This window comes from Podarcis raffonei, chromosome 4 (genome assembly GCF_027172205.1).
Source record: "Podarcis raffonei isolate rPodRaf1 chromosome 4, rPodRaf1.pri, whole genome shotgun sequence".
In the NCBI taxonomy this organism is placed as follows: Eukaryota; Metazoa; Chordata; class Lepidosauria; order Squamata; family Lacertidae; genus Podarcis; species Podarcis raffonei.
The window spans coordinates 41,424,348-41,443,437 of NC_070605.1; the positions used below are offsets into that span (position 1 = coordinate 41,424,348).

The window sequence follows — 19,090 nt, forward strand, 5'->3', positions numbered from 1 at the left end:
TCAATGTATCTGGAAAAGGCTGCTGTCGGAAATGCTGGAGAACTTCTGCTTTGACAGCACTGAGCTAGATGAATCAATGGCATGAGTTGGTAGGAGGATTATTAATTTACATATCTAATCTACAATGATTCTTAGATGAAGCCAAGCTGCCCAACACACTGCTGATATGCTTGTTACCAATTTATTTATTGTTTTTACTGGGTGTGTTGGACCAGAAGCAGATCCTGGAAGACATCCTGACTTTTATTTCCAGTCATGAACCTTTAAAGATCAGACATTGGTGAACATTCTTCCTGTGCTGTACTTGATAGGGTCATACAAATGTGCCATTTATTTTCTCTCATTGGTTTTCTATGAATAGCTACTTAACATGTAATGGGAAAAAATGTGGAAACTTGAATTTGTCATACTACAAATAAGAAATAGCTGGAGAAAAGTTGATCTGTCATTTGCTTATTGCATGTACTTAATTACTTTCGTGTGAGGTTGGGAGTTGTATACAAGGAACCTGCTGAGTACACACTCTTAAATATCATATTTTGAAGTCCTGCATTGAGTATTTTAAAAACTCTAGTCGCTTATTGAAATGTAGGCTAATTTTATGCATGCATTTGGGGAATGATAAATGATAATGACTTTTGTCCCCCTGCTTCTCATCACTGACATCTGCATCTGGGAAATACCATGCAACAAATAAAAAGCAGAATATATCCAGTCAAAACTATGAGAAACTGTAGCTTTTCACCCAGATAGATTGACATACTTTCATCACTGTACATAGAGTGTTTTACTGTATATATTAACTTTAATGAGTTTGAAGCAGTTTTTTCAAACACTGCACATTTGCATTTCATTAAACAATCCTAAATAAAAATAAAATAGTCTAAACACAATATGGAAATAGAGCTTCATTGTGTAATGTGTACTTCTAAAGTGCATGTAAAAACCCCCACATTATTAATAGTAAGATTATGAAAGATAGCCTTCTCCTCTCTATAAATATTTGAAGGCATAGGAATCGCTAACCACATGGATGTCCTAGCATTAATCTCAGGTGCAATCAGATATAACTACATTGTCTCAGCAGTGGTAAGGGGAATGTTACTCTCACTGTGCCAGCAAAATGATTGCCTATCTAGGGGTGTGTGAAAGAACCATAAGAGTCTTGAATGATGACCCAACGTGAAGGGCTTTGGGGGGATTTGAGGCTCTCTACAATGTGAACATGAGTTGAAGCTGAGGCTCTATAATCTTTATTTCAGCAAAATTCATTCCCACAGAAGGCGTAGACCTGCCTGCAAATTTCATCCAATTTTCCCCTTTTTAAAAAGTTATAAGCGTTGCCTTTTTATAAACAAACAAACTTTTTAAGGATGTCCAGCACAGAAGACCCTACTCTGAAGGGACTAGTACACCAGCACATTCACACACTTCTGTCAAAAGAGGCGGCGGGGGGGGCGGGAGTTATAGCTATTTATAAGTTTTCCTATAGTGAATGTGGAGTGGGTAAACAAAGCTGATGTGACGGACAGGCAACCCATGGAACACCTGAGGCTGAGGCTGTCTGATTGACAAGTGGCAAATCTTGTGCCTATGGTACACCCCTTGTCTATGTATCATCTCAGTGGCCTGGTGCAGCTGTAATATTGCCAGTCTCTCCACAATTACTAGATTGGCAGCATGCTACAAGCTTCTGTGTTGTTTCTCCCTCCCTGCTCCCTCCCTCATATAAATTCATTTTTCAGCTTGAGAGCTCAATTCCCTTTTGGGGCAAACTTTAGAGTTCCATATCGCTGTGTTGGGTGTGGCCAGAGGAAATTTTACCTTTGTACAGTAGACTCTCTGTCCTCCATTCAGGCAAGCAAAAAACATTATCAGAGTTCATGGACACATTCCAGCCAGGCAAAACACTGGAGGAGGTGTGGAGCAAGGCCACTGGGGAGAGAAGCTGGTGGTTGTGGCCTTCTGAAAGTCCTAAGGGTCCACCCTTGATATATGGTGCAGTAATACTTTTGTATCATTCACTCCTAACCATGGAGTGACAACTTTAAAAAAAGGAGGGGTAGATTTAGAAACCCACTTGAATAGTCTACTTTCAAACTCTAGAAATCTAGTGAGAGGTATTTTCCCAGTCCCCTGATCAGGAGTGTTCTGTCTGCACTAAATCACTGTATGAATGCCTGTGCTTTCAACTAGATAGACTCAGGTTCTGATATCTCATACTAGCTCCTTCAAATCCTGAGAAAATGCATTTTGTTAAAGCAGAAAAAGCTAAGCAACAAACACGTTGGTTTTTGACGAGCTGCTAGATTAGCCTGTCTGTTAGGATTAGTATATTTCTAGTTGAGTGTCATCTTTCTTCAACGCTGAAAAAAAAGCATTACATTAAATTTATTTAAAAAAAACCAGAAAAAGAAAGGTTTGAAGATTGAAAACATAATGGATATTCTTTATAGTTCTCAGACTGTTCTTATTCACTATTTTTTATTTTTCAGAGTATTCTTATTCATTATTTTAAAGACAGTCTTGTCATTAAAACAGTACTAACTATCAAGCAATATTTTCAGAAGCAGTTGGGGTGGGGGAATTTCCTAGGCCTTGTTGCTGGGGAGAATGATAACCTAGTTCTCCCCCTTTCTTGTCCAGTGCCTTGGGACAAGCACAATAGATTCTGAACAATGTTAGTGGAACGATGTGGCTCCCTACTGGAGCTTGTTTTATTACTGTATGAAGTGTGATTGTCTGTAGGCTTCAGTAAAACCTCAAGGAAGTGGTTCTGTACAATAATCCTATTCACAGACACTCCATTCTTCTCTTTCATTTGCATCTGAATGTTCTGATCTTTATACTTTGCCATGCATCAGTATTCAGTGGATTAGATCATTTTGCCTATAGAAGAGTAACCTCAGTACAAGGTGGGGGGGGGAAATATTATTTTTAAAAAAGAAAGCCAACCACCTTGTTTCAAATTTAAAGGAATTACATTTTTTGCTCACAATCTCTTCTCTAGTCTTTGGAGCCACATCTTCAGTTATTTGTTCATTATATGTGAGATTCCCATTCATAGATTTTAGGATACATGACTGATTTCCTCACCCCTTTGGTTTTGTTCTGTTACACTCAGCTGACAATGTGGGGAATCTCATGGGACAGGCAGGAGCCTCCCAATTGGGCCACCATCTGCACTCTGAAGTTGACTCCAAAGCCTACGAAGCCCACACAGGTCTGTTGCTGCTATACTGACTTCATGCATTTGGACTAAGGGGATTCAGAATAATGAAATACTGTTCTTAATCCCAAAATGTATTAAGTCCCAGAAAAAACAAGTCCACTTTCAACATTCTGATAGAATTGACTAGCTAAAGGCAAATATGTATACAGTGGTACCTCAGGTTACATACACTTCAGGTTACATATGCTTCAGGTTACAGACTCCGCTAACCCAGAAATAGTACCTCGGGTTAAGAACTTTGCTTCAGGATGAGAACAGAAATCGTGCTGCAGCAGTGCGGCAGCAGCGGGAAGCCCCATTAGCTAAAGCGGTGCTTCAGGTTAAGAACAGTTTCAGGTTAAGAACGGACCTCCAGAACGAATTAAGAACTTAACCCGAAGTACCACTGTACACCATGGACATCAACAGAGCTTCATTCACTTAATTGCACCTTCTATCTTTTTATTCCATTAAAGTTGCTTAAATTTGTTATTTTATTTACAGTGTTCAGCGCAATTCAACTTTTGTCCCATCAATTATATAGTAAAAAAAAGGACTTACATCTCTTCTTAAATAGCTTGAATTGTCAAGCTCGTTCTCTTTGCCTGCTTTCAAAATTCCCCAGGTGATGTATGACTTGATAAGAGCAATGTACAAGAGCTTGTAGGATGCAAGCAATCCAGCTTCATATTTAGCTTCTATATTAAATAATGGAGCACTGATTGGTCCCTGGAGTAATTTACACCCATGGATTAAGTGTCAAGATTGAAAAATTGGACTTTAAATCATCTCACAGCTATAGTGAGAAGGTTTAAGCTATAGCTCAGTCACTGCTCTCTTGAACACTATATTTAGTCACTCTGCATGGATTCAATAAACTCAGCCTGGGAATTGATGTGTAAATGATCTTTTTTTTCTCTCATGGGAGTCATACCAAAATGTGGCAACTTTAATATAAAAGAGTCCTGGAACTCTATTTCTTAAGGGAGATATTTGAGCACCTCCTAGCCTTAAAGGTGTACTAGTAAATAGAACATTACATTGGCTTTTCTGATGGAAGCTGGTATAATATAAATATTATTTGTGGCAAATTCCTTTACTGGGCAAAGGAATAAATTGTTTAAAAGAGTCTTTGTACCATCTGGGTGAAGTTACTCCTAGTCTATAACTAACCCCACCATCTTATACTGAAGAATCATTCATTTGCTGAATGCCAAGGCAATCATATTCTTACTGCTCAAGACAGATTCATAGTCACTCATAAAACAGAAATGCATTAGCAGTAGGAGACTGGCTAGGGAAGCAGTTGAACCTCTGGACAACAGATAGTCAAGGGTGTACCGAAGAAAGGAAGGGATATTGCAGATAAGATGAATGAATTCTTTCATCTGTCTTCACAGCAGAAGACATAGGACAGATCCCTGAGTCTGAACTAACTTTTTCGGGAAGAGAGTCCGAGGTAAATAATGGTAAAACGAGATTAAGTTCCAGGCCTTACTGTCAAATTAAAAACTGACAAATCATCAGTTACAGATGGCATCTGCCTGCAGTACTCCTCCATACAAAAAGAGACCTACCCTAGCCTTCTCCTTGAAGCACTCATTTTTAAAGTGTAATGGAATTTTGGGAGGGAATAATATTTTGAGGCCTCACCTTCAGTGGGCACCCTATCTCATGTGAGCCAGTACATGCAATCTGAAATAAAAAAAACTAGACAGATGTTTGCAATCGTAGTGAGCACAAGGCCACTATTACTGAATATAAAAAACAACATGTTCAAGTAAATTTCAAGCAATAAGTGTATCTCTGAGTAACAAGTGGTAATATCCATTCTGAAGCTTTCAAAATGCTCTACAAGGCCAGCTTTACAAGAAAGCATTTTAAAATATATTTCTCTTATTTAGAAAAGAAATATTTCCTGATTAGGTTTTAAATCAAGGTCTTTGCAGAATGGGATGGGTACATTTCCAGGTCAGAGAAGAATGAATTTATAAATAACCTTGGTGCAAATACGTTGTTCAGTTCAACACAGAGCATACAATTTTGTTAAGTTATAATACTAGAATCACATTAAAATATACACATATCCCTTTAAAAGGTTTGAGGTATAGCTATGAATATTACATTGTTGCATGTCACCCCAATCTCTGAGCAGTTGCGAGATTCCAACAGTTCCAGGCCCTTACCTGGGGTCCATATTTCCTTTTGGAAATAAGGCACAGCAGAAACTGTGGTGTCTTTATGATATTTGGTTTATTTACACACACACAAACACACACACACACATATATATATATAGACACACACATACATATATATGCCCCGCCACTTCCACCACAGCTGAAACACCCGACTCTCGCCCAAACTTGGTGATAGGGTGGCATTCCGCAAAAATTCAGCGAAAGGGGTTGTTCTTTTAGTAGTGGAAGCAGTGAAGCAAGCGGAGCACCAACTCTTGCGCTTCCGCCACCTGAGGTGGCTGGCTAAGATGTGACATTAAGGGCAAAATAAACCCATTTTAGGGTGATGGTCATGTTTCTTTAATTGATCAGCTTGTTTGAACTTTTTCCTCAACAAACACTTTTTTAAAATGCTGGGGAGGGATGTCTTTTCAACCAATTCAGCTGAATTCTCCTTATAGCTAATTCTATATTCATTCCCAATAATATATGAGATGCAAAAAAAAAAAAATGCAACCATCCAATTTGTTTAGGGCTTGTTACTTCTGTAGATAGTTGGATATAATTCAGTATGTTCACTGAATTTAGTTCCCATACATTCTCACAGCTACATATTTTAATTCAGCATCATCTTTCCAGACTGCATTATCTCCTTTGGAAACCATTTCACACAGGTAGTTATTGTTTTGTGAATGGAAACATAATATATTCAAATTGCAAATGGTAAGAACAATCACACTAAGAGCTCTCATATTAAATAGAACAGAAGTGCTCTTTTCTCTCCAGAACTTGCTAACAATTTTTCCCGCATGTATCCAATTCCACCATCTTCATCATCTTCTATTGCTCTTGCCATATTTTATTCCTTTTTTAAAAAAAATGCTTCTGTGTGGGCTTTTTTGTTTCTTATGGCTCTAATCCCAGCTGAGGGAGAACAGTAATTTCAGTATAATAATGACAGAATATTCATAGTTTCAGAAATCAGAAGGCATTCAAGAGAAGGATTTGTCTTAATTTAGCCACTGTTGAAATGATACATGAAGGAATTCAAAGAGTGAATATTTTCCCCCAAAAGTAGCATTCAGCGCTTTGAAGGCTGAAAATTGATCCCCATGTCCTCTCTCACACAATTTTATCAGCAACTCTGTAGTGGAAATCCACTTGGATTTGATACCTTCCATTTAAACTGATTCTAAACCTCACTGTTCGCAGTAAGCAATTACTTGTTCAAACAGGATGCTGGACAAGGAAGGGCCTTTGGTCCTATACACCAGGACCTCAGTGTTGGCTTCAGCCAGAATAAGTTTATATGCTACTTGACATTTGGCTGGCAACCCTCTCACCATTCATTCATTCATTTATAGTTGATTAGTTAGTTAGTTAGTTAGTTGGTTACTCAGAGTGGTTTACAATTTTCTAATACTAAAGCAAATACTACAAAATACAGAACAAAGAGGAGTATCTTTGCAGGTTCATGAAGTAATATGGTATAGTTAAGTCGTACAATATTATTTTTGTTTTGTATTGTGTCAAACCTCTGGCACTCTTTTTGGAAAAAGGATGGAATAAGTGGAAATGGAAGCATTAATTTTTTTAATCCAGGATAGAAAACTATAGGAAATACAACAGGAAATGGGAACAGAAGATACGGAAATTGGTACAAATTCATGAATACATAAGAAAAGAATTATGGAATATTATTTTAATATATAACCACAGTGGAGAGACACTTGTGTGGACAAATAGGGAAATATTTATTATGGAGGAATGATTGTTGAAGTTATTAGAGACAAGGTATGCTTGATAAGAGAAAAGCTATTGATGACATTTATTAATAACAATAATTACAGAACCCCTTTTGGACTTTTTGTGTAAAAGGGAAAATGAATTAATGTGAGACTTTTGAGGCGGAAGACAGGGGAAATGTTGCCTAACAGAAAGTAAAGTAAACCAGTTGGATACCATCCTAAAGTAATATTTCATTGACTTCTTTGTTTATGGAATGAACAAATAGAAAATCAGAAGTCCTTTTATTTTTTTCTCTTTTCTTCTTTTTTTGGTTTTCATTTGCTGTTTCCTCTTTCTTTTAATGTTTTTTGTTTTTATTTAGATTAGTTTTTTTATCTTACTGCATTCTGAAAAAGCTTTAATAAAATCTTATTTTAAAAAACAACAGCAATTGACATGCAAATGATACCTATCCAAGCTATATTTCTAAACAACCTTTATCCCAATACACCTAAGATCCATCAAGTGATTCATGTATGTATTAGACATTGGAAATGTGAACTTGGAATATTGGGATATACATCCCCATCTACATTCTAGTGCAACTAGTCATGCCTTTTTCAAGTGTGCCTAGAGCAAATCAACATATATCTATGACAAAAAATGAAATGCATATAACATCCCAGGATACCTATTAATATTCATCTCAATAACTTAATAATCCAAAATCAAATAAACTCACACACAAATATGCAAGTACTAAATAATTTGATATTCACAGTAGACCAAAGACAAGCTCTTGAAAGCAAAATCTTGCTTAATCTAAAGCACAAATATAAATATGAGACTAAATTTGAAAGATGCTCCAGCTTCATAAATGCCTCCCTGTATCAGCATGAAAGATTAAACTGATCTCACTGAAACTGGCACCACATTATTTTGTTGTGCCCTTTATTTTTGTGCTTTAGGGATTTATTAATACAGAACTCCACACTGTGCCTGCAGGTGAGTTTTGTTATTCGTGACTGTCAATTTCACAAAAAGCAGACAAGGGAGGAAATTAGACTTTTGAGTTCTGAACAGTGACAGCTATTGGCCGTGTCCCTTTAAGATAGAAAAGCAGCTGCGCATAGCAGTCATCTCTGAGCCAAGTTACAGCTAGTTCACACACACACATTTTTCCCATTGTGCTGCAAGATTCAGACAGTTGTACTGCCACAGAGATCTGTGCAGAAACTGTTCCTGTGAGTGCTGTTTATTGTGTAGATTACCATTAGATACCAGGTATGTCTGGAAAAAGAATGGATTCTGTGCTGATCTGTAACACAGGTCCAACCCTACTTCAGTCTGGGAAAAGGGTAGTGTGAACTGAGATTTACACTCAGTTACACCAAACCAGATTCAGATATTTATTATTATTATTACAGTCATACATCGGGTTACAGATGCTTCAGGTTGTGTGTTTTCAGGTTGCGCAACGCGCTGAACCTGGAAGTACCAGAATGGGTTACTTCTAGGTTTCGGCACTCACACATGTGCAGAAGTGCTAAATTGCTTTGTGCATGCACAGAAGCACCAAATCGTGACCCACATGTGTGCAGACACGGCGCTGCGGGTTGCGAACACTGCGGGTTGTGAACGTGCCTCCCGCACAATCATGTTTGCAACCCGAGCGTCCACTGTAGTATTATTATTATTATTATTATTATTATTATTATTATTAATAATAATTTCAATTTATATACCACCCTTTATTGAAAGATCTCAGAGTAGTGTACAACATTAAAGGTAAAGGTAAAGGTACCCCTGCCCGTACAGGCCAGGCGTGTCCGACTCTAGGGTTGTGCGCCCATCTCACTAAAGAGGCCGGGGGCCAGCGCTGTCCGCAGACACTTCCGGGTCACGTGGCCAGCGTGACTAAGCTGCTTCTGGCGAACCACATGGAAACTCCGTTTACCTTCCCGCTAGTAAGCGGTCCCTATTTATCTACTTGCACCCAGGGGTGCTTTCGAACTGCTAGGTTGGCAGGCGCTGGGACCGAGCAACGGGAGCGCACCCCGCCGTGGGGATTCGAACCGCCCTGACAATCGGCAAGTCCTAGGCGCTGAGGTTTTACCCACAGCGCCATCCACGTCCCTAGTGTAGAACATTAGAAACACATTATAAAACATCAACAGTTCTCTTTCCTACACTTTTACCAGCCACTGATTATTTAATAGCCATAGGCCTGGTTAAAGAGGAATGTTTTTGCCCGGCATCTGCTTGTGTGAATCCTGCATTCATACTAAGCACCCACATCACGTGATGTTATCTACATGGAGGAGGAGCTTTCACTGCCCTGAACTAATGATGGTGCCAGGCGAGCCTCGCTGGGGGAGAGCATTCCACAACCAGGGAGCCACCACAGAAAGAGACCATTCTCTTGTTGCCACCCTCTGAACCTCTCTGAGAGAAGGGACATAGGAGGAGGGCCTCAGATGACAAGTGCAGGGTCCTGGTCAGTTTGTACGGGAAGAGACAATTCTTAAGGTATTGAGGTCCTGAACTATGTTAGGCTTTATCAGTCAACACCAGCATATGAATGTCAGAGTTGTGCAATTCCTTTCCCTTGTGTGAATCCTGCATTCATACTAAGCACTCACATCACTTGATGTTATCTACATGGAGGAGGAGCTTTCACTGGCCTGAACTAAACTTGTCATTTAGTGACATCATTTGCCCAGTCTTTCAAGAAGCTACCTACATCATTAAAGGTATATCACCAAACTTCAGGTTAGTATTATGTTAAGCAGTGGAGGGACAGCTGTTCATAGGTTGTAAGCATGGTCTATGCATATTTCCTGGTTTCAGATACAATCCCTAGAATCTCCAGATAAGTAAGAGATGGGGTTCCTATCCCTTAACACCTTTTAAATCTTTAAGCAAAAGCTAAACATCCTGCAAGTTTCACCTTGTTTACTACCTTTGCTCTATTGCATGGAAATATTCCTGAGCTGCAGAATTTATTCTTTCCCTGTTGATTTTTTTTTAATAAATTCATATCCACCTCTGGCTATAACATTAAAAAGTCATGAGAAAGAAGTTTCAGCTATTTATAGTCCAAGGCAAAAGTACATCGCATTGGTGTCAGAGTCTGGTGCATTCATCCAGCGTTTCACATACCAAGCAAGATGGAATTAAAGTGATCAAGATCCAAAGGAGTTATTAAGGCTGCTGACATTCTCTGTTCCAAAGACTGCTTTTCACTTCAGTTACATTTCCCAAAATTTAACTTCACTTGAGATTGAGCTGAAAATACATGGAATTATTTCCATCTTAGTAAGTGTACACTCACCCATTCTTACCGCAGCTGATTACTGAAAGTAGAGGAGCTGGTGGGTAACCTAAAAAGTAGAATCCACTCTTCTTCACACATTCACTCGGGAAAAGCACTGCTATAGTGTTGTACAGTTACCTGACAGTTCCACATACTATAGATAGCCTATAGCTTGAACCAGCCTTGCCAAATGAATATCCCATCAGCTGGAGGCCTGCTGTAAACTATCTTCTCCCACTTTGTTTTTTTCCGGGGGGGGGGACATTAATTTTTAAAAAACAGGCTTGTTTGTGATGGACCATTGACCAGTGGCTTTGCTCACACTGCAGGCTATAAACAGGGCAGTGCAGGAAGGCTTGCATTACCCCACTACTGCAGCAGCAGCAGCACGCGGTGAAAGTATGAACCAGGGCTGTGTTATCTATCTTTCTATATTTATATTCTACCCCATCATGAAATATTAGGACAGTTAGCAGCAGATTACGCTTCAGTCTGTCAGTATAAGCTATGTACTTTATCAGAGAATTAGAACAGCTGGGTGAAAGCAAATCTTAAAATCTCTCCCCCTGCCCCCCACTTTGTTCCATTGCAATACGTAAGGACATACTTACGTGGCAGTTTTCTGTGCTGTGAATGCTGCACTGGAATGCTAATCTGATGTAAGGTATTTCCATAAAGGTACCTTCCCCACGACTTGGAAATTAGGAAGCAGAAATCATACACACAGCACCCTAACAATGCAAAAGGATCCCTGCTGGAGCAAGCCAAAGTCCTACCTAGTCCAGCATCCTGCTGTCAGAGTTGTCCGCCAGATGCCTATGGGAAACCTGAAAGCAGAACCTGAGTGCAAAAGCTGTGTGCTCCCAGCTGGAAAGCTGTTATCCCTAGAAACTGGTAATCAGAGGCCTTCTACCTCCAACGATGGAGGCAGGGCATAGCCATCATCTCTATCCTTCATGGATTTATCTAATCTGATTTTAAAGGCATCCAAGTCGGTGGCCATCACTGCCTCTTTTGGGACCAAATTGCAGTTTATCTGTGTGAAGAAGTACTTTCTTTTGTCTGGTCTGAATCTTCCAAGGTTCAGTTTCATTGGGTGGTCCCAGCTTCAAGTATTATGAGTGATGAAGAAAACCCAGGGTGATCCCCATTAGTAGTGTAGACTGCACAAGCAAAAGAGGAGTGATGCTACCCACAGACCCATGCATCTCCATTAGTGCATCAAATTCAAACCACCTACAAAGTCACACAGGAAGCCATCTGAAATACTATTTTTGATGGCCATATGCATTGTGTCAAGAGCCCCTTTCTTCTCAGTGTCTGTGCCCATCTGAGTTGAACATGATCACCATCAACATACAGGATATGACACAACCTCTGGAGTATTCGTTCCGCCTAGCACTAGAATCTCGCAGATTAAAAAAGCACGGCTCATTAAACAGGTGGGGAGGAGTATATTGCCTTAGAAATATTACAGTCTGTCAGGACTGCCTCATCCCAGAACAGAAACTTATCTGTAAAACCTGCACACAATTACATTTTAATGATTTTTATCTTGGCTCATTAGGAGAGCAGTCACCACTGAGACTTTAAAAATAATCATGCAGATGGACCAGTGATACAGCTACAGCACATCTTTGGAGGAGAGAAGCATTTGCTGGCTGGAATAGAACTACAGACCCAGAACCGTTAACTGAAACAAGAAGAAAAATAGTTTGTGTCAGGTCTGCTAGCCAGGAAGGCAGTCCTTTGCTGTTCAATCTGCACGGAGCAACAAGCTGAGCCAGAATGAGGAACCAGGACCATAATTAGATGTTATCTCATTGGCTATTTAGGTCACCTGATTCTGCTGGGCTGAAGGCTCCAGCACTAATAGCCTCCCCCTTTGTTTTTAACATCTAAGCGTGAAATCCAGTGCTGCTGTTCTGCGCATGGAATAGCTTTTGATCCAGCAGAGGTATCCAATATCACTAAGTTAAGAGAAGACAATTTTTGCTCATTCCCCTTTCTTGTTGCAGCGCCCTGCACTCACTTCCATGGATCCCCCGACCATCTGGGACAGATTGGGGGAGTGTAAGGATGCAGCACTTTCCTTTCACTTATATTTATGGATACATCTAGTAGATCAAAAGCTGCACTGAAAGCAGAATGGCAGTGCTGTCGTTTTCCCCAAATATTTTTGGGTGGCAGTTGTAAATTATGCATCAACTTCTGAATGGATCTTAAAATTTCTAATGCATGATAAGCGTATGAACAAATTTTTTATTTGTTCTATTTGTTTTATTTGTCTTTTTAGGACATCTATATACTGCCCTTCATAATATATATCCCATACTAGTTGGAATGTATGGACACACAGCTGCTTTCTGCACACACACACACACACACACACACACAACACACCAGAAAAGAAATCAGTTTGTTAAAGTGATGGATACATTTAATAAGAAGGGAGCTCCATTTTGTCACTACTCTGGAAAATTAAAATCTACTTTTATTTCCTGGGCACTGTGTGAAAATATCCAACAAATGTCTATGTTCATTGAGCACAATACACAGCAAGCTTGGCACACCTGTGCCTTACAGCAATAAAAGAGGGTTTAAGGCCACAAGCATCCCTTCTTTTCAGCATGACACACAGGCACACCTATAGCTCGGTCTGGATTGCACCCAATATGTCTGATTACTTACACCAGCTTGCATAGAATTTGTCAGTACATTATAATTTACAATTTCATAAGTAAATAAATTATTAATGGCATAATGTTCAACAGCTGTAAATAATTTACAGCCTGGAAATGGTGCAATAGGCATGCTCTTAGAGGAAAGCATAAACTACTGCAGTGTATCTTGAATACTTAATCAGAGTGTACTTAACAAATCAAAGTCCATTATTAAACTGTGCTTATGCATGTTATCCTTTAGCAATTGTGTTTTGGTTTGTAAAGGAAACTATGGCTTGACACATCAGATGCTTGTTCTTCATTTTGGGAACTCTTGTTTTGCACAAGGCTAGAATCCATATTCATTTTGTGCATAATGAAAACAACCCTTTTATAACTCATTTTAAGCAGACGAGGTGTTAAAGCATGACAGTTCAAATACCAAGCGTAGTTAAATAAGCCCTGCGTGATATCATTTTTGCATAAACCTTGACACTTCAGTTAAATTGAGTTCATTTCATTTTAACTGAACTGATCGTTTTTGCATAAATTTTTATACAGATTTATGGAACTAAGCAACATGTGAAGCTAAACATGAAACTCAGCCTTAAGCTGTGCAAGACCACTGGTCAATTTAGCCCAGTCTGTTCCAATATAATTCGAAAGATATTTCAGAATGCTACAACCTGAGATATTGTAAACTACAGCTACTGGGAACTGAACATAGAATTATGCATAGACTTTCATGCATAGTCTATGTTTAGCCACTGAGTTATGACCCCTCCATGAGCCAACACCGCACATCCATATGTGTGTCAAGTGTGAGCACACATTTCTATAACGATAGAAATGGTAGCATGAAAGAGCACATCATTTTTCAGATGATAAGGTTGAAATCTTCAACATCCCTCTTATTATTAAATAATAATAGTAGTAATACCAATCCTAGACTGAAATGCTAACCCATTTACCTCGGAATAAGCCCCACTGAATTCAGTAGGACTTACTTCTGAAGAGACAGTCTTCTAAGATCTCACAAGCCTCTTGGTTGTTTTTACTGCCTCAAACTGACATCGTGGTAATAAGAACCATAGCAGTCGTGTGACATACTTCTACTTCACAAATGTTAAGCTGCCAGGAATTTTAATTAAGTCACCTATGTAGAGTTATATTGTTTATCACCCATTTGATGGGGGGGCAACTATAAAGTTGGTTATATCTTTACAGTTCAATTCCATACATGTCTGCTAGGAAGTAAGCCTCGCTGACTTACTCCTAGGTAACTGTGTTTAGGATCACAGCCTTAGCAATCTTACATCCTCAAACGAGTTACTTCCGAAATTGAGAACAAAGAATTCTGCATGAAGGCACTCTGTGTATGTCTTCTGTAACAAGCTGAAGCCATTCTGAGAACAATGATTACTATTTCTGCCCACAGGCAGAGATCTCTGAAGTGTGAAGGTGAGGCAAATAAAGAAAGAGTACAACAATCTAGAAGTCCAGGATTCCATGAACAATCGTACTCTTTGTCCAGTGATTAAAATGTGAGGAGCTCCATACAATTGGGAGGATTTACTGGCTGACAATGAAATGAAACTCTGGGCATGGTGTTGCAATTTAAAAGGGGGGAGATGAAGAGCATTCTTCAATGAAGTCAGGAATTAGACTCGGTTATGATGAAGTCTTCAGTCGGATCACGGGTGATATACATAAGAATTTCCAGCCTAAGAAACTGGTGCTGCTGGGGGAGTGCAGGTAGAGATATGAATTTACAGCAACAAAGGAACAACTGTCTGAGCACCCAAGTTGGACAGAAGAGCTGGATGCAAGTTATTATACAAAAAGAGAAATACACTTCTACTCATTTTGCTACAGGTGGGATCAAATAGTTTATGGTTGGACACACAGGCTGTGAAGAATTTGTGCAACAGTCATATTAATTGTCTGTTACATAAATTGGATGAAAGTGTAACTGCTTTCTTGGTAGGCAAACTTTTCTGTTTGTATTTTAATTTGTCTATAGCACATTTTATTTAGAAGGCCTGTTGAGTGTTGCTGCACTTAGGGTCTCCCCCCATCACCACTACCAACTACTACTACTAACAGAGCTCTGTTGGAAATAAAATAGAGTTAGGGCTCCATTTTCTTCATTCATTCATTTTACTTGTATGCTGCTTTTCCACACACAAAAGATCGTGCTCAAAGCAGTTTACAACGAAGAAAGGGATGCATTTCAAACAAACACTACATAATAACAAAGCAAAACAATAACAAGGTCACAGTTTCATAGTAACATAGCCAAGCAACAATATGACATGCAGAAACTACATTTCAATACTATGAATATAACAAGCTTATTTAAACAACATTCAGCATCCATTAGCAAAAATAACAAGAGAGCTTCACAGTTTCTCTTTGGTCCTAGAAGCACTCCTTCCATGATGTTTCTCACAGTCCCTCTCCAGCAGCAGCTTCTTATAAGGCTTCCTGGGGGGTGTACCTGGAAACCTCATTCCCATGATGCTGCTCATATTCATACACTGTGTTGTTGTTTAGTCGTTTAGTCGTGTCCGACTCTTCGTGACCCCATGGACCAGAGCACGCCAGGCACTCCTGTCTTCCACTGCCTCCCGCAGTTTGGTCAGACTCCTGTTTGTAGCTTTGAGAACACTGTCCAACCATCTCGTCCTCTGTCGTCCCCTTCTCCTTGTGCCCTCCATCTTTCCCAACATCAGGGTCTTTTCCAGGGAGTCTTCTCTTCTCATGAGGTGGCCAAAGTATTGGAGCCTCAGTAGGCAAAACTAAATGCTCACGAGTCCATGTTTCCTTTGTAATGATAGTGCGCTTAAAGATAAGGATGAGTAAATTCCCTCAGTTCTGATTCAGACTGGGCCAGCAATTATGAGATGAAGCAGAGCATGCTTAGAAACTGTTTCTAAGAGTGCTACCTCGTTGCGCAAACCATGACATGCTAAGCGAGCATGTTCTAGATCTGAACAACCCAGCAAGTATTCAGAGGAGGTTAAGAGATTTTTATCCCCATTGCTAGCTGGTCATCTGCTGGGTCATTATATGCAACTTAATCTTCTCCCACCTTTGTGCTAGCAGAAAAGCAGTTCTGCTTGGGCATGGCAAGACAAGTGATTTTTGCTGATTGCCCCTTATTTGCTACAATCCTAGTGTAAAACCACCATTGGATTCAACCTCAGAGTCAAATGATAAGATCAGAAATGATCTTTAAATGAGGAGAAATGGGAAATTGAAAATTATTTAGGGTATTAAACTAGATATGTTGCTCAATGCCCATTTTGGCCAATGGCTATAGCAAAAACATCAACAAATGTACATGAAGGATGTTGATAACAGATTTTATGTTGATTGTGCTGCATAATTTAATCCTTTTATGATCCTGTTGCTATGTACTTACTTTACAGTGATTTATTGTGACCTTTGGTCTTGTCAAATAAACCAACCCCTCATTCATTTGTTATCCATGCAAATTATTTCTCCTGTCCTTTTGTCATTCACAGAGTCATACATTCTCAGTGATTACAGAGCTTCCTGCTAAATTTAGCAATGAGGCTAAGATTTATGCCACTGCTGTTCAATGGCACTGAAAGGAAACAAAACACAAAGCTGAACAAATGTATAAATGTGCAAATATATATTCCATTATAATTACATTTTACAGGACCGTATAGTTAAATGGGTACACACTCGTTAAATGAGAAATAACATGCCTTTCGTTCTTCTTATGAAATTTACAACCTAAAATAGAATTGCACAATTTGTCCATTGTCTGTTAATAATAATTTATTTGCTGCATGTGTCTTTTTGAGGCTCATGCAAGAGACTCTTGGCTGTACAAGTCCCTCTAGTGGTGTCCTGCATGAAACTGAAGATTGCAGTTTTGTTTCACACGCCTGAGTTCCATACTGTATAGGGAAGCTTTTTAAGGTTCAATGTTTTACAATAGTTTTATATATGCTGGAAGCCACCCAGAGTGGCTGGGGCAACCCAGTCCGATGGGCAGGGTACCTATTATTATTATTATTATTATTATTATTATTATTATTATTATTATTATTATTTCTTGAAAATCTTTTCAACTAAACATGAGCAAATATACATATTAATTACAAGTAACTTATTATAATTCTGGGTACAAAATATTATAACCTGAATAGTTTTTGTGAGCACACAAGAGCATACATCAGTCAGAGTAAGAGACAATGTCTGAAATATTTCCTGCTGGAATGCCTGTCATATGAGTCTATTCTATATGGAGGGGGGACAGGTTCTAAATTTGATTAAGAACACTGTAACCAGTTTTGATCTCTCATGCTCCATAAGTGCATGGAGCACTTTCCCCCTCCATTGCCAAATATTACAAATCCCACCCACCCCATCTGAGGGACTTCACTGCAGTTATTTAAGACTTCCATCCCATTCTGTATCCAAATTGTAGCAGAGGGAGGATGGGGAACCTGCTGCCTTCCAAATTTTGTAGGACTCCAAATTTTTGGAACACCCTTCGCCATGCTGGCTTGGGTTAGTGGACATCTGGAGGTCTGCAGGCTCTCAACCCCTAAATTAAAGGTTAATAATAATAATAATAATAATAATAATAATAATAATTTATTGTTTATACCCCGCCCATCCGGCTGTGTTTCCCCAGCCACTCTGGGCGGCTTCCAACAAAATATTTAAAAAAAACATTAAAACATCAGTCATTAAAAACTTCCCTAAACAGGGAATAATGTGCATTGAAGTGGACACTTTCAGTGTCTTAATAATAATAATATAATAATAAATTTTATTTGTATCCCGCTCTCCCCAGCCAAAGCCAGGCTCAGAGCAGCTAACATCATATAAATAAGACAATATGCATAATACAATATACAATACAATATTCCAGGGTCTTAAACATAATGGCCACAAAATCTGTTGTATGGTGTTCCATCAAATATCATTTCCATGTATATCCTGGCATATGTTTCAAGCTGGATGGGTGAGCCATTAAATGTGAAATGATTACTTGTATGTACAATAACCCTGATTCCCCTTATCCTGTACCTCTTACCCTGATCCAGTGTTTTTCTGGCATCATTTTAAGACCCTGGAAGATAATGCAATTTTCTTTTCTGCTGTAGCTGTACTATATGTCCTCAAGGGTTGTTGATCCTGTAATTACGTTGGGTAAGACCTGCAAGTATCATCACATGAATTCATGCAGTTGAGCATCTGGAAGGAAGGAATTATATCGCTCAAAATATCAATACCACTCTCATTTTTCTGAGAGAAAAAGGTAGCTGCCTGCAGTGAGACTCTGACTACAATGGTTTGATTAGCTTACAAATTATAACTGGTATATTTCTGCATGATTAGACTTTCTTTTTAAAAAGCAAAAACTAAGAAAGCCACTCAACTCACACTTGTTTCACAGGTAGATTTGTGGTCCTATTTGTGAATGCTGTAGATCAAACTGTTCCGCAAAAAGGAGCAATATTCCGATCCCAATAAGAAGCCTTATTAGGCTGAAATGTAGCACTTACATGAGATGACTCACTGCTGTCTTCAAGATGAGTTCATCAAACATTTGCACGGTAGAAGCAAAAGTTTTAAACAGAAGGAAAATGAAAGGACAGATTTTCTCATGGGGTTTAGCTGTGGTTATGCGACAAAATTCAATCCATTCAGAAGAAACTGCTGAATGTATATCGCTACGTTGGTAGCATATTGGAAATGGAAAGGATTAGTATTTATTTTTAGCCAAATCTATCTCTATGGCTCAGGGCATGTAACAATACTTCTCTTATCTCAGCCTTTCTCTCCCCTGTCAAGCAGGTTATTAATTGCATTTTAGAGGTGAAAGGCTGACAATTAGAAATAACATTGTGCCAGGACTATCCATTAAACACTGAGTAGCTGTGAACTGAATCCTAGTCCATATATTGTACTGTAGTGCAACCAGCTTTACCATATTAATGCA

General features: G+C 39.0%; 1 protein-coding gene across 1 annotated transcript in view; it reads left to right on the forward strand.

The window, feature by feature from the left end:
• Window position 1: 1 nt before the first annotated feature.
• The window catches only part of EPHA6 (EPH receptor A6), a 394,139-nt gene continuing 375,050 nt past the window's right edge, over window positions 2-19,090 (forward strand). Inside the window, exon 1 of the mRNA XM_053386366.1 lies at window positions 2-89. The gene's annotated coding sequence lies outside the window, so the exon portion shown is untranslated. The remainder of the gene's footprint in view (window positions 90-19,090) is intronic.